A 17,245-nucleotide genomic window follows, 5' to 3' on the forward strand; every position below is an offset into this window, starting at 1 on the left:
ATCAAATATGTTATAAATATGTTTACATTCTCTTCAATAACAAAGTAGTATTAACTCCTTTGTTACACACTGTTAATTAATTTAGTTATTAAAAGCATTTTTAAAAAATATTTTTTCGTGTATTTGTGTCGTGCATTATACGACTGCGCTCCTCGATCGGTTGGGGCTCTTACGCCAGGGATTCGCGCACGACAAACCTTAATGAACATAAAAATTATAATATAATTAAAAAAGCTTTTGGAGACAATGACAAAGGTAGGGTACGGCTTTTAAAAAAATACCTACTATCTACTATCACTATTTAGCAAGTGGGTGTCAATTTGTATTATTTAATTAAAGTAATTAAGTAAAAGAAATAATCCATAAAACTATTACCACTTAAAGCAATATTTTGCATTTTCAAAATTGTTATTAATAAGATGTTTTTATAAAAAATTGCTATAATTACTATAAAGTATACATATTCTTGATCAGCATCACTAGGAGAGTCGATCTAGCCATGTCCGTCTGTCCGTCCGTTTCTACGCAAACTAGTCCCTCAGTTTCAAGGTTATTTGCATGAAACTTTCCCAAAAGTTGTCTTTCTATTGCAGGTAGTATATAAGTCGGAACGAGCCGGATCGGACGACTATAGCATATAGCTTACATAGGAACAATCGGAAAAATAAATGAAAAAAATTATATCTTTTCTGTTTTTAAATTTATTTTTTATTTCTTCGACATACAGTAATGGTTAATTATTTCAGAATTACGGTATAAATTTTATCAAAATCTGACGACTATAACATCAAGCTCCCACGGGAACAATAAAAATGTTGAAAAAAAGGTTAAAAAATTGAACTATTTTATTTTGTAATTTTTTTTTCAGAATAACTAATAAATATTCCCGAGCTGGAAGGTCATTTCGTTGTAGTCGGGTCCGGTTGGAAACCCTGGCTAGGCCCCTGGCGAGCTGGTTTGGATGAGAAGTTAGTTTGGTGTGGTGGGACGCTTTTTCTTTTGATATTTCATCTTTTACGGGTAGAATGCTAAGATCTCTGTGGATGTTGTCGTTCCGAACCTACCAATGTGCCCCAGTGATAGTTCTCAGGATTTTTGATTGTGCTCGCTGGATAATATCGATGTTACTGCTGCTCGCGTTTCCCCACAATTGGGAGCCGTAAGTCCAGACTGGCTTAAGCTTTGAATTGTAGAGCAAGACCTTGAAGTCTAGGCAGAGGGGGAGCGAGCGTTTATGAGCCAATGAAGGCTATTGGATTTTAGTTTAAGATGAATTTTCTTAGCTTCGATATGTCTCCGCCATGTAAGTCTCCTGTCTAGGTGGACGCCAAGGTACGTTACATCGTCAGCTTGTGGAAGTGGCCTGTTATTCAGAGTTAGCGGGGGACACATTTATTTTTATACGCCAGTCTGATAACCACCTCTCCACTACCACGAGATGATCAGCTAGTAGTGCTGTTGCCTGAATTGGGTATTTGGACCGACTTAGGATCGCGGTATCGTCTGCGAATGTAGAAGTAGTTAGCCGCTCGTTCGTGGGAATATCTGCGGTGTAGAGGAGAAATAGAGTTGGACCAAGGGCGCTACCTTGCGGAACACCAGCCTCTATCGTGTAATCGTCGGATATTGTAGTGTTGCATCTCACGGCGAAGGCTCTGTTGTAAAGGTATGATTCAGGTATCCTGTGAGTGTTTTCCGGCAGTAATATTCTGATTTTATGCATAAGGCCATCGAGCCAGACTCGGTCGAAAGCCTGCGCAACGTCAAGGAATACCGCACTGCAGTATTCCCGAAGCTCGAATGCAGTTCGTATTTCTGTTCTTAATCTATTGACTTGCTCTATTGTTCCATGGCTTTCTCGAAAGACAAATTGATGTGCCTGAATAACGTTGTGCTCTTTCAGATGTGTTTCAGATTATGCGCGTCAGAAGGCATTTTTTGAGCAGTTTTGACAGACACGAGAGTAAACTTATCGGTCTGTATGAAGCTGGTATTGTGTGATCTTTTCCTGGCTTTGGGATCATTATGATTACCGACTTTTTCCATTTTTTGGTAAGTAACCAATTCGTGTAATTCCGTTAAAGAGTTTACAAATTACCTCAACTGCACAGTTTGGGAGTTCAATGAGCATCTTAGGAGTTATTATATCACCTCCTGGGGCCTTTTTTGTTTTTAATTACTCGCTGATGACTTTTGCAACTTCGTTTGGTTGAAAGAGAATTGGCGCCGTCTCAGTTCCAATTTGAATTGACGACGACGATAGTGTGAATGAGTTATTTGCAGGGTTAGGCTGAAAAACATATCGAAGGTGTAAAGCAAATATACAAGCTCTGTCTTTGTCGCTTCTGTCCCATCTGCCTGAAGAGTCTCTTATGGGAGTTACTGTTTCGGCCGGTGGGTGCGCTTTCCAAAAGGGATGCTTGGTGCTGGTGGGTTAAAGTTTCTCAACGTACTGGCGTTGTGCTTTTTCTTCTCCGTGCCTTAGAGCCCTGGTAAGTCTGTGACCAGCTTTCTTAAGGCTATGTTTTGAGGATGGCGATCTGCTGGCTTGCCAAGCACGCCTCAAACGTCTTTTCTCCAAAACAAGCTGTTCGATTTCAAGGTTAGTCTTGTGCTGGTGTGTGTGCCCATCCCTCCCTTGCGGTGTAGAGACTTTGGCTGCTGCGACGAGTACAGACTCCAGTGCATCGGCATAGCAGTCGATGTCCTCCTTGATGTTGAGCTGTGGAGTTAGTTCAATGTGGGAACTAACGTATGTTTTGAACTTCAGCCAGTTGGTTCGATGCGACGTCAGTCTGAGAGGGTACTCGATTAGTTCCAGGTTTTAAAGAAAAGTTATTAGCACTGGTGAGTGGTCCGATGATAGATCCAAAAGCGATTTTACAGATATTAGATTGCGAAGAATGTTTTTTGTCACAGCAAAATCAATTAAATCAGGTAGTTTCCTAGGATGTGTAGGCCAGTATGTAGGGCTGCCTGGTGAAACGTAGTCCAGTTTGTTGCATGTTTTGATGAGTGCATTATATAGTTGCCTTCCTTTGGGGGTCACAAGGCGGGATCCCCAGTGTGTGTGCTTGGCGTTGTTATCACCAGCTGTTATAAATCACTCTCCAAGTGAATTGTAGAAGTCCATTAAATGGTCTTCGGAAATTGTAAAGCGGGGTGGGCAGTAGACAGTGGCAATGGCAAGGTTGCAGTTGCCCAATTGTAATTTTATCGATGTAGCTTGCAGATAATTTTTTGCAAACCGTTGGTGAAAGTGGTGTTTGATGCGGTATCTTATTAGGATGACGTACCCCCGTATTTGAAAGATATATTTGCTGGTGAGATGCATTTCTGCCAGCAACATAACGTCGATGTGGTTTTCGTTCAGAAATTTAGTTATTTCAGGTATATGCCGTGAAACACCGTTGGCGTTCCACAGAGTTATTCGAAGGCTAGGCATAATTTATTTGGACTGCTGAGCTACAAGCATTTGTAACAAGATATTTTGGTTTTGCATTAGAGTTTGCATGGTAGTTTTCATGAAGGACATAAATTCCATCATATTTTATTGCAAAGTTATCATCATAGTTTCCATGTTACTTTGTGTCTACCCCATGGCCAGCTGTATGTTATCGATTTTCGGCTCTATTTGAGCTGTGCCTGATCTTAGAGCACTGGCGTAGGAAATGCCGTTGGTGGCAATTGAGAGCCCAATTGATGACCTGGCTGCTTTTGGGAAGAAAACTTCCGGTGTCGTTTGTGATTTCATGTAAATGTTCTGGCGTGCCGTTGACGCTCTTTGCATCCGACTTTTCATCTCCTTGTAGACTGGACAGCCTCTGTAGTTTGCTGTGTGTTTCCTTGGCAGTTTACACATTTTTTAGTGAGAGAGTCTTCCTTGTTGGCAGGGCAGGGTTCGGAGCCGTGGCAGTTTCCACAAGCTACACAAACTGACCTGAGGGTGCAGTAAGCCCTGGTGTGTCCGCATTCCTGGCAATTTGTGCATTGCACTGGCCCGTTCCGTTTGTGCGGCTCTTCTACTGTGATCCTACGGTGCAGAAGGTACTGGAACTTGTAGATTGGGTGCACTGCGTTTTTTTTTTTTCAAAGTTCTGCTGTCTGGCTCCAGCTCGACCTTGAAAAGTGATTGCGGCTTCTTGTTTTTGTTCATAATGTTTACAACATTTTTTGCGCAAAACTCGTTTTCTTTTAAAGCCTCTATAATTTCGGAGGGGTTACATCGGGTTGTATTCCCTTGAGCACAACTTGTAAACCTTTGCAGCTTTTCTACTGGTACGTGTAGTAATCCTTTTTGACTTCGTTTAAGTACTTCGACACTGCTCGGAAATTTTTGGTTTTGGTTTGAAGTTTGGTTTCGCTTATATTGCCTTTCATAAGCGGAATAACATGAAAGTTATCTTTTCCGACAAGTCAACAAAATTGACAAGGACGTTGGGGATCTTCTCCCGAACAAAGATAGGTGGTGGCTTAAGTTTCTTTGGAGCTAGTTCTTCAGACTGTGTTGACTAGTTCTGTTTCAGGCTCCGCCAGAATGGAAAATCTATTTTCATTTAATGGACCAACATTTTCAGGACCTTTGTTGGTACGGTTTATTTTGGGCATATTGCCGTCCGATTTTTTTGGGGGTGTTAGCTTGCGCTTGGAAATATTAATTTAGCGATCCATGCCTGTCTGCATGGCCGAACCCGCTTGCGGAATTGTCAATTCACCTACCGTAGCTTTGTTTTTGCCGTTTGACCCGCTTTTTGCACTTAGTTGTGTTGTTGCGAAGTAGTTACTGTTGTTGTTGCACTAGGTGGCAGAAGCTCGGTTGGAGTTTTGCATTGCTCACTCCATGGCGTTTGAGCGGTGAAAAGTAGGGCGGGAGATCAAGCACTCTGGTTTTCGGCGGTCAGTAAACTTGGACTTTCTTGCACTTTCGGTTCTAGAGTATTACTCGTGAAAGAGAAAAAAGCATTGTAACGGGCCAAGGAGAGACGACGTTTGTCTTGCTCTCTCTGAGCTTTTTCACGGGCTTCGTCTTTTTGTTTTTGGCGTTGAGTGCGCTGATCCACGTTCTTACTCATTTGTTTATTGTTAGTGGGTAAAGATTAATTAATTAATTAATTAAAACTTTAGTTTACGATATGCAAATTAGCATCGCGAATCGCAAAGCCTCGCGTGTATAAATTTTTTCGACGTTTTCGACTGAGTAGCTATCTGTTTTTCCGGAGCGTTAAGAATACACGTCCACACGCGACCGGAGCTTTGGAAATTGGAGCTCCTTTGTGACTCTGAAAATATAATAATAATAAAATATAATATAAAATATAATAATGAGAAGAAAATATGTAAATTTATTAAAATATGATTGTAAGTTTGTAAAACACTTACCGAATAATGTTTCATTTAAATGAATGAAGGACGCAAAATCTTTCCTGTCCATGGTACCGCCATAATTAAGCTCCATTATCAAACTAGGACTTAATATCTTACTAGAGTTCTTCGGCAAGTTGTCCTTCAAAAGTGTTTTGAATAATGCAATCTGAAAAAAAATCAAGAAAGGAAGCAAACTTCGGCAAGCCGAAGTTCATATAGCCTTGCAGCTATTACAAAAATTAAATATTCTTGAAGACAATAAATTTATGACTTACTTGCGAATATTTTTAAAAGCATTGAAGCTATGATGATTTGCAGCTCAATTATTTGAGTTCCTATGGCAGTTTTCCGATTTTAATAAAATTAAAAGCGTTATTCTGAACTGTCAAATAATTAAATAAGCAAAAAGAATTTAAAAAAAATTACAAAATAAAATAGTAAAATTTTTTTAAATTTGTTTTTAAAAATTTTTATTCTTCCCATGGGAGCGTTATGCTATAGTCGTCCGATTTTAATGAAATTTAAACCGTAATTCTGAAATATTTAACCATATACATCGAAGAACTAAGCAAAAAATTAAAAAACAATAAAGTTCTAAGTTTTTTTATTTATATTTCCGATTGTTCCTATGTGAGCTATATGCTATAGTCGTCCGATCCGTCTCGTTCCGACTTATATACTACCTGCAATAGAAAGACAACTTTTGGGAAAGTTTCATGCAGATAGCCTTGAAACTGAGGGACTAGTTTGCTTAGAAACGGACGGACATGGCTAGATCGACTCTCCTAGGAAACGTCTCCTTCACTGCGTTGCAAACTTCTGACTGAAATTATAATACCCTCTCCAAGGGTATAAAAATAATCAATATAATTTTGAAATATTAATGTAGAGAAAGCTGATTTCCGGTTTACGAAAAGTTTTCCTTTTTCGGAGAGAAATGTTTAGGCTTTTTGTAAAACACATATTTTCGTTCATTCCCAGTTATTTGGGAGTCGACTTCCTTGAGCTGGTCAAAGGAAGTTAAGGGGAATTGGGTAAACATTTCGACCTCCCCTTTTAGATCTCGGATTTCCCTTTCCAGCATTTGAAATGTAAAATATTTCTTAAATTAGTAATAGTTTTATGTATTATTACTTTAACTTAATTACTTTTATTAAATAATACAAATTGACACTCACTTACTAAAATATGAACAGTGATAGTAGATAGTAGGTATTTTTTAAAAAATTGTACCTTTGCTCTTTATTTTGGTAAAATGGCAAAAAGGAAAAGATTTGTTTCGAAAATGACCATTGCTAATAGGAACCCCTTGAACTTTACTATAAACAGTTTCATGGCTAATACGTTATCCAACTTGATTGCATTGCATGCACCCACTAAATGAGTTGGTACCTGGTGTCCCACACATAAACGATCTTGCGGGGGAATCATAGATAAAAAAAACCTTAGTTTTAATACGACACGTTTGTCACCAATTTTAAGGGGACAATCAAAAAGTTTTACAGCTCAAATACAAAATCGCTCAAGGTATCCTAAAATTGTCTACAAACTGGTATTTGAACTTTTAAAAAGCGGTAGTCCGGCAACGTTGACATCTAAAACTATTTCGGAATTATCTACGAGCTTATCTTTTATAAATTCCAAATAATTTGTAATGTCAATGTGAGTGTAGTGACCAGGTCTAACAGTACGGATAACCGCTTTAGGTAAATTTAAGTTGAGAAGGAACAGCCGAACGAGGAACATCTAGATTCAAAATTTTTAAAAGTGCATCAAGTTGATCTCTGGTAACATTATTATTCTGGTACAATTCTAATAATTTTTCACGGAGATTCGGTTTATTTTCGCAATCAACAAATGTATTATTAAGATCCGCGTTATAGGTATCATATTCAAAAGAATGGCTTGATGCACTTTTATCTGATTCGGGATCACATAAATTTGGGCATTCATTTCCAGAATTATTTTCTGTATCAAAAGTAAGAGCTCTAGCAGCCAATTGCTGAAGCTCTTCCTCTTGTTTCTTCGTTAAACGGTGTATATCTGACCGCGACATTCTCCTCATTTTAAAATATATTAGTTTTGTTTATTTAGTAAAATATATTTTTTCAATTAAATTATTAATTTTTTTATTTATCTAATGTCTAATTATTTAAATTTATGTTTATTTTTCTTAATTTGTGTCCTTAGGTCCCCCTAAGACTGGTTCGTCAAAAAAACTATATATATATTTGAAAATCTGTGGCCTTCAACAAAGAAACCATTATCTTTTTTAAACAATTTTAAAATTTTAAATGGGATGTTAGGTTTGATGCAACAAATTTTATTCAGCACCTTGATAGAAATCATAAAATTAATAAATGTGTATTGATTAATATTTCCAAATCTATCGTACATTTTTCTTCTACAGTTTTGTACACAGACATTTTTTTCTATTTGTTCCAATATTTTATTTGGTTTATTGACGCTTCGTTTGACTTTTTGTAAGAAATTTTCAAATTTATACGCTGTAAATGAATTTATGTGCCCAAGTTAACGGACGCAATCTGTTTTTAATTTTGAAATTAATTGTTTCTTGTCAACAATTCCATTAATAATTTTTTTTAGAGACAATTAAAAGTGATTAATTTTGGTAAAATGGCAAGAAGGAAAAGATCTGTTTCGAAAATGATCATTGCTAATAGGAACCCCTTGAACTTTACTATAAACAGTTTCATGGCTAATACGTTATCCAACTTGATTGCATTGCATGCACCCACTAAATGAGTTGGTACCTGGTGTCCCACACATAAACGATCTTGCGGGGGAATCATAGATAAAAAAACCTTAGTTTTAATACGACACGTTTGTCACCAATTTTAAGGGGACAACCAAAAAGTTGTACAGCTCAAATACAAAATCTCTCAACATATCCTAAAATTGTCTACAAACTGGTATTTGGTAGTCCGTCAACGTTGACATCTAAATCTATTTCGGAATTATCTACGAGCTTATCTTTTATAAATTCCAAATAATTTGTAATGCCAATGTGAGTGTAGTGACCAGGTCTAACAGTACGGATAACCGCTTTAGGTAAATATAAGTTGAGAAGGAACAGCCGAACAAGGAAGCTCTAGATTTTCCGGATTCAAAATTTTTAAAAGTTGATCTCTAGTAACATTATTATTATGGTACAATTCTAATAATTTTTTCTGTATTCTGTACACTCTAGCACCCGATTGATGAAGCTCTTCCCTTTGTTTTTTCGTTAAACGGTGAATATTTGACCGCGACATTCCCCTCATTTTGAATTATATTAGCTTTGTTTATTTTGTAAAATATATTTTTTTTCAATTAAATTATTAAATTATTTTATTTATCTTATGTCTAATTATTTAAAATTATGTTTATTTTTCATAAATTTTTGTACACTTAATTTGTGTCCTTAGGTCCCCCCTACTAAAACACAAATTGTATGTAGAATTAAGTCCACCCTAGGTAAAAGTAAAATGAAGAGAGAACAAAGAGAGCACACAAATAAACGAAACGAGTTCACAAAACAAAAAATTTATATTTATGAAATATATATAAATTATCTTTTGTTTGAAATACATAGTTATTCTGGAATTAAACGAAAATAATATTTAAAACGCATTAATTAAATTAACACAATTTATGGATATGTATTTATTATAAAATAAAACTCAAGTCTTATTGCAGTGTACGCTCAAAAAAATAATTCTTTGTTTTGACCGTACACTGTTATTAAGACTGTTAATAAGTGTTTATAAATTTAATATTTTTTTGGCACAGGTGGACTTTACATTTTTACATTTTTTTATAAGGCCAGTTCTTTTGTTCACATTATTAGTATTTGTTATGACCGTACACTGTATATAAGATTGATAATAAGTGTTTTTAAATTGAATAATTTTTTGGAACAGGCACACATCACATATTGTTTTAATTAATCCAGTGTTTGGTTCATGTTATTTTAGTAACAGTATTGCAACTCCTTTTTCTTTTTAGTTTGCTTATATCAACACTACACTTACTTGAAAATTAAAACCGCATTTGAAAGTCAAAACGCAAGTGGCGAGAAATGCAAAAGAAACGAAAAAGACCGCGCGCTTTCTTGCATTTTCCCTTTTGTTCTTGTCGTTTGTTCTGAAGAGTTCCGTTTTGTTCGGTTACTCCTTGTGATTGCAGTGGTGGAGGAAAGTATAGCGCCGGCCAATGTAAAATAATTCAAAACAAAATCACGCTTTAAAAGAAAATCATGTAATCGTGTATATATTATTAGCTAAAATTAAAACATATATAAAAAACTGTTTCAAATGAATAATTTTCTAATATAATATAAAATATATTAAATATTATTTTTAATAAAATTAAATATTAATATTTTTTACAGAATTAATTATAGGAAAAGTTTAACAAGCCACCAACATAACAAAGCGTTCAAAAATTGTTTTTAAAGATAAAATGTGAATATATTTACTCCGCTGCTGTTCATTAAGAAAAATAGATTAAATTGGTTTCCCATTTTTTTGTCCATTCCGAAACAAGACTTCATTTTGCGTTTTTTAGTAAGCGAGGTTTTCGGTGAATAACACGATCTCAAAAATATCGGACGATCGGCAGCGTTCGGCTTTCAGCTTTTTGTTTACATTGCAAACAAAGAAGGCCTTTTATGCGTTATAGTACAAGGGATGATTTCACAAAAACTCTTGAGAATGCATAAACAATGCTTCTTTATAGCTTCTTACATTTTTTTTCGCTTGCAAAGCATGCATGAAAGAAGCTTGTTTTTTGGAATGCGTTCTCTAACTTCCGACTGGGATGTTTGGGCACCCCCGATTCTTTGTAAATGTTTGTGTGGGTAAATAGTTTTCTTTGTACGTCTTAGAAGTGTTTTATACCCTTACAGAGGGAAATACTAAATTGGGATGAAGTTTGTAACGCAGTTAAAGCCTCTTTCATTTTTGACCCCATCAAGTATATATTCTTGATCAACATGACTAGTCGGGTTAACACAGCTTTGTTTGTCTGTTTCTATACCGATTGCGAGCTCAATCTAAAAGCTAGACTTGAAGCTTTCCCAATTTTATTTTTGTATATAGAATATACGATTAATATAAAAAATCGGACATTCATACCATCAGTGTTTTCATGACCTTGCAAAAGGTAATATTATTTCAATCAAAGGTTTGCAACGCAGTGAAGGAAACATTTTCAACCCTCTAAAGTCTACATATTCCTGATCAGCATCACTAGGGAAGTCGATCTAGTCATGTCCGTTTCTACACAGACTAGTCTGTCAATTTTGAAGCTAGCTGGATAAATCTTTCCCAAAAGTCTTCATTCCATTGAAGGTAGTAAAAAATCTGAGCGGACTTGATCGGACGACTATATTATACATTTTGAAACTTCGTCTTCTGTGTGTAGAGTTTTAACGATATTTCTGTTTTATATACCTCTGATATCAAACAAAAACACCTCTTAACGAAGTAAAAAAAGTCGTGACGATCGCGCCTTCAACTCAAAAAATATCTTACATCATATTTTGTGACGAAAAATGAATAATCATTCGAATAAATAAATATAATTTTTAAATTGTTACCATTCTGACCGCTTCATCCAGCTATTTTGCCTACACAGGCATTATTTCAACGTGACGAATGGGAACATTTAGAAAGTTTGTTACTCACCATAAGTTGTGGGACCTCAAGGATCGTACGGAAATAAACAAAAATCGACTAACAATTTTTAAAAAATCCAAAATCGTAAAAATCGTATTTAGACCAATTATGTTAGCGCTTCCTGATTATTTGACAATACTTTTTTAATTACATATATCACTTGACTGTAGCTTTACTAGTGTTTGCGCACTTGGCGCTTGTATTTAAATCACTAGTTGTAGGGCAAGAGCGGGAGCCAATAAAGCTTTCGTCCATTCGCTCTTGCGAATCCGCCCCGTCTCTCGCCACCGTAGCATAAGTTAGGTTCTAAGAGAAATTATTGAAATATAATATTCAGTGATCAATCGAACGTAATCGTAGCCACTCCTTTTCGTCGTGCTTTCGAAATAGTTTTCACAAATTCGCATTTTAATATCGTCGAACTACTGCAGTCACAAGTTTTCGCGTTGTTGATACAAAACAGTATTAAATTTTCATGATTAGCAGTAGATTTAGCGAGTTTTAATTTTTTTCGGTGAAAAACTATTAACATTACCAACAAAAACCAAAACCAATTTAAATTGAACAATATTTCGTCGCTGGAAATTTTCTGCCATTCCTTGAATTTGCGCCTGACGTTTCTGCAAATTTAATTGCTTAATTTGCTGCTGCCGCCAAATGTAAGTAAAAAAGGAAGTTGCAATTATCAAGTCGGCCATCCAGGTATAGAGTGACAAAAGTTGAAAGTTAATCTGTGGAGTTTTGTCAATTGTGTTTTGGCCCATCTTTCATCTTTTTGCATTCGTTTAAAAATCGGTATATAGTGAGCATTCTAACCAAGAAATAAAAATTTGCATGTACTTACAACCAAAATACTGCAATAAACAAAATATATTTCGAATTGTATGTGAATTGCTTTGACCCATAAACAAACAAATAAAATACTCGTCTTCGACCCAATTAGTGCAAACTTAATTCCCCCAACTTTCGTCGTAGTGGGCACCAATTTAGGGTATAAATAAAACAGCTGGAAAAAAGTGCATATTGTGAAAAGTGTAGCTCTCAAAAATTAGCGGCAATAACTTTCGCCGCAGTTTGTCTGAACATTTTCCCGCGCTTTTCAGAATTTTCCGCGCTTTTCCAATTTTCCGCGCTTTTCCTAATTTTTGCGCGCATTTCGGCGTCAGGCTTATATATTCGTTGCCCTTAGTTATCGGTCAGTGTATCATTCTCCGTTAGCATTTGCCTAGGAAGAACCGCTAACCGCGTACACATACACACGCACACCGACACCGCTGCCGCTATTTCGCGTTATCTTTTGTCGTTTGCGTTCTCGATCGCTGCAGCAGTGCAATTTTCGGTCTGCCTAAACGTTTGTTCGTTTTTTCGGTACGCTTGAGCTTGAGCGTTAGCTCCCCTACAGTGCGTGCGTGCGGCATATACTGTCGCAGGGTTTATATGAAAAAAAATATAAAAACCCTATTTAGATATTTTTCGCTGTAATTCTCTCCGCACTTAGCTCCCTTACACCGTGTGCGATCGGTATATTACTCGTTGATGTTTTAATATATTATTTAACAAATGAATAATTTAATAAAAATAAATATTTAACACCTCTTCGATACCAACCAAATAAATACAAATAAACGCAATGGCAACTAAGGATATCGAAGAGCTTAAACACCAACGAGATGTTTGCATGAAAAGTATTAACCGAAGTATTAAGCCACTTAAAAGAAGCTAAATTATCAGTAAATCCGGTCGAGCTTGAGTGTCGATTAGAGATTCTAAATACGCACATTGAAAATGCTTCACTTTTGCAAAACCAAATATAAGTGAAAGATACAAAAGATGTATACCGCGAAGAGTTGGAAGAGAGGGCCGTAATGACAAAGTCATTGCTGATTTCAGTTTTAAACAAGTGCAAACAAAATAATATCAAGAAATCCGCTCCGCCAGCAAATCGCCCGCCTCAATGCCGTCTGCCGAGCGGAACTTTTAGCGGAAAACACTCCGAATTTAAAAATTTTATAAGCCTTTTCGAAACTTTCGTTGACAAAGATGACACTTTACACGATATTAAAAAAATTCAATCATTTAATTTCGTGTTTAGCTGGAGACGCTTTAGGAACAGTTAGGGCCTTTCAAGTCACTGCGGAAAATTATCCCAAAGCCCTTGCTAGCCTGAAGCGGGTGTACGATAATGATTGTCTTATTTTTTTGACAACATATCGACACTTTTTAATTTGCAAAAAATTCCCAAGCCTTCAGCTACAGCCTTGAGAACCCTCATCGACACGGTCACAGCCTTGCATGACTCCTTGCTGTCTATTGGGGATGATAGACGCATTATTAATTCTATTTAAATACATCTGGTAAAGAGCAAGGTCGACGCAGGAACTAAAAGAAAATGGGAAGAACAGTTAGATTATACTTCGCTTCCACTTTGGAGCAAATGTGAGTCGACCCTCAACAGGCGATACCAACACATGGTAGCAGAAGAGGCTTCCAAGCCCAAAACTGTTCAACAGACCCAATCTAACCCTAAGAAGAATGGAAATAGAAGTTTTTCGTTTGTCGCTGCCAGGAACGACTCTGTTCAATGCATGTATTGCAACTAAGCTGAACATCAGATTGGAAACTGCGCTTCGTTCGCAGCCCTAACAGCTAGCAAAGATTCGATTTCGCTAAAAGAGCACTCTTATGCATTAGCTGCTTAAGAAAGGGTCACACGGTCAAAAAATGCAAATCGAACAGATGTAGAGTGTGCGTCAGCCCACGCTCATGCAGGAGTATCCATCTATCCATGCATCGGATCGAGTCATTCTTGCAACTGCTGTTATGAGCGTCCAAACCAAAAGCGGCGAGTTTGTATTAGCTCGAGCGTTGCTCGACTCTGGTTCACAAATAAACTTTGTAACCGATGAGCTCGCTCCGAGGCTCAAAATTACAAGAGAGGACGTGTGCATGAGCTTGCGAGGCATTGGTGGAACTAATGCCCAAGCCACAAAATAAAATACACACGATTGTGAAGTCGCGAGTAGGGAACAGCCAATTGTCGTTCGATTTTTGGATTATAAAAAATATTTCTGGTTATCATCCGGATCAAGCGGTGAACACCAGCGGGTGGAGGGTGCCTGAAAATATTCAGTTGGCAGATCCATTCTTCTTCAAGCCCCAAAAAATAGATATGCTTATCGGCGCTGATACATTCTTTGAACTTTTATCTATTGGCCAGATAAAGCAGGGGCCTGAATTCCCCATTTTACAAAAGACAGTTCTCGGCTGGATAGTGTCAGGGAAATGTGCCTCTGAAAATAATAAAAACGCTGAAAAAATGGTACATCTCAGCTGCCAGGAGGAAGCGTTGAAGTCAATTGACACAACCCTGCAGAAATTTTGGTCTGTGGAGGACTTGCCGCCCAAGACTAAAGTCCATACTCCTCCTGAGCAACAACTCTGTCAGTAACACTTTGAGAAAAATACTCAAAGATTGTCGTCCGGTAGATTTTCGTTTCGTTTGCCGTTTAAATCTGACCCAAATACTCTTGGTTCGTCATACGAAGTTGCGAAACGTAGATTTTTGTCGCTAGAAAGGAAATTGTCAAAGGACCCTTCGCTGAAGAAGATGTATATTGAATTCATGGAGGAATATGTTTCACTGGGCCACATGTCCTCCACCAATGACAAAATTCCGATTGCGTTTTACGCCCACAAAGCACTTCAACTAAGTTGAGACTAGTTTTCGATGCATCGAGCCGTACTTTTACGCAGGTAGCGTTGAACGACATCTTGATGGTAGGCCCAACTATACAAGAGGAGCTGTACTTGACTCTGCTTCGGTTTAGATTGCATAAGTTTGCCCTTGCGGCCGACGTCAAAACTAAAACTAACTTCCAGCTCATAGTATGGAGACGAGATCTTTCTGAGTCCCTGAAAATCTTTAAGTTGAACACCGTTACATATGGAACTTCGCCAGCACCCTTTTTGGCGATTCGGTGTTTAATGCGGCTAGGAGAGATGGCGCAAGCAACTCATCTAAAAGCCGCAAAGGTTATTCAGAATGATTTTTATGTTGACGATTTGTTCACTGGCGCCGGATGCGTTGAGGACCTGCAAAGCCTTCGAGACGAAGTTTCTGAGGTCTTGCAAGAGCCTGGCTTTGAATTGGCAAAATGGTTTTCAAACTGCCCAGAGTTATCCGCATCGGATAGCGCTGTGATGCCACTTATGGCAGACTCAGACGTAACCAAGACCCTTGGCGTGGTTTGGTTACCGGTTAAAGATTACTTTCAATTTCGGTTGGATGACTCTTTCCTGGGTCTTCGCGCGACAAAACGAAATATTTTGTCAGTGACTGTTCGACTTTTCGACCCACTTGGCCTCTTGTGTCCTTTGGTCACAAAGGCAAAGATGTTGTTGCAGGAACTGTGGCTTCGAAAATTAGATTGGGACGAGTCGCTACCGATGCAGTTGCTCACGTCGTGGGAGACGGTTAAAGCGACGCTTCTGCAGCTGCCTAAAATTAAGGTATCACGATTCGTCAACACAGATCCACAAGTCCCGATTCAAATACATGGTTTCGCTGACGCTTCCATGTGAGCGTATGGAGCGTGCATCTACGTTCGGACTCAAACTGCTGAAGGTTTGAAAGTGTCTTTATTGACCGCCAAATCGAAAGTAGCTCCCCTCGAGACGAAAATTTTGACTCGCCTTGAGCTGTGTGCAGCTCACCTTTTAGCAGATGTCTATAATCGTGTCAGGCCATTGTTAAATTCTCCCATTGAGAATGTTTTCCTGTGGACAGACTCCGAGATCACTTTACACTGGATTAAAACCCATCCCTCGTCGTTGTCGGTTTTTGTTTCGAACCGGGTTGCAGAAATTCAGAAGTGGTCGGAGAAAGCAATATTTGGCCTGTAAATAAACATTTCGAACTGCCGGCTGATGTAATGTCGATGGAGCAACGCAAATCGGCAATAGCTCTCGTAGTCAGCCCAGAGTTAAATTATGTGCTTCAGAAAATAGAGTCCTTTTCGTCGCACCTGAAGCTTCTGAGAGTTTTCGTGTGCAGAAAGGTGTCGAAGCCCTTTGAAAAAAGTATTTCGCCAAGAGAACTGGATTTTGCTTTTGATAAAATTGTCGAAGTTATCCAATGTCACGAATTCAGGGACGACACAAGTAAAATTCGGAAAAATATACCGGTAGCAACGAATATTCAAAAGTTAAACCCTTTTCTTCAGGAAAGTAAATTACATTGGTGCTCCTCGACATTGCTACGAGTTGGGGGTCGGTTATTGAATGCTCCTATCCCGTACGAAGCCAAAATTCCCGTTGTTGCTGTCTAAAAGCTCACAGTTCGTCAGATCCTATGTGTCATACCTGCACGTTACGACAGTTCGTAACGCTGGCCCACGAGCTCTCGTAAGTAGTCTGCGCGAGAAAATCTGGCTAGTTAATGCTCAAGAAGTCTGCCGACGAACAGTTCGGTCGTGCATGCGCTGCTTTCGCTATAAGCCTTGTTCGTCTGTTTTGCGTCCAAAGCGGTCCACTTAGAATTAGTGTCTGACCTAACCACTGATGCGTTCTTGTTGGCATTTCAAAGGTTCGTGAGTCGTCGCGGAATTCCGCGGAAGGTGTGGTGCGACAACGCTAACAATTTCGTCGGCGTAGATCGCCACATGAGAGAGTTCCGAGCCCGTCTGGAGGAGCAGGGGGGCGGTATCGAAACATTCGCATCAAAAAAAGGATGCGAGTTTGCGTTCATACCGCCCAGAGCACCGCACTTCAGCGGACTATGGGAGGCAGGTGAGAAGTCTGCAATGCACCTGTTCCTTCGGACGGTAGGCCAAGACCTCTTGACCGCGGAGGAGCTTGGGAACTCCGCTCACCAGCGTTGAGGCCGTGCTCAACTCCAGGCCCCTCGGCGCTCTAAGCAACGACCCGAACGACGGCGAGGCCCTGACCCCCGGGCATCTGCTCATCGGCGGCCCTCTTCTGGCTCCACCACCTGGCTTGCGACGATGGCGAGCAGTCGCGTCTCTCAGGCACAGGTTTTGGCAGCGATGGTCCCGGAAGTACATCTCCAGCCTCCAGCAGCGGTCCAAGTGGCACCAGGGGGAGCCCAACCTCGTCGTGGGAGCGCTCGTCGTCGTCGCAGAAGACAACCTTCCGCCCCAGCAGTGAAGGATTGGACGAGTGGTAGCGGTGCACGCCGGCGC

The sequence above is a fragment of the Drosophila elegans genome, unplaced genomic scaffold (genome assembly GCF_018152505.1).
Source record: "Drosophila elegans isolate 14027-0461.03 unplaced genomic scaffold, ASM1815250v1 contig_492, whole genome shotgun sequence".
In the NCBI taxonomy this organism is placed as follows: Eukaryota; Metazoa; Arthropoda; class Insecta; order Diptera; family Drosophilidae; genus Drosophila; species Drosophila elegans.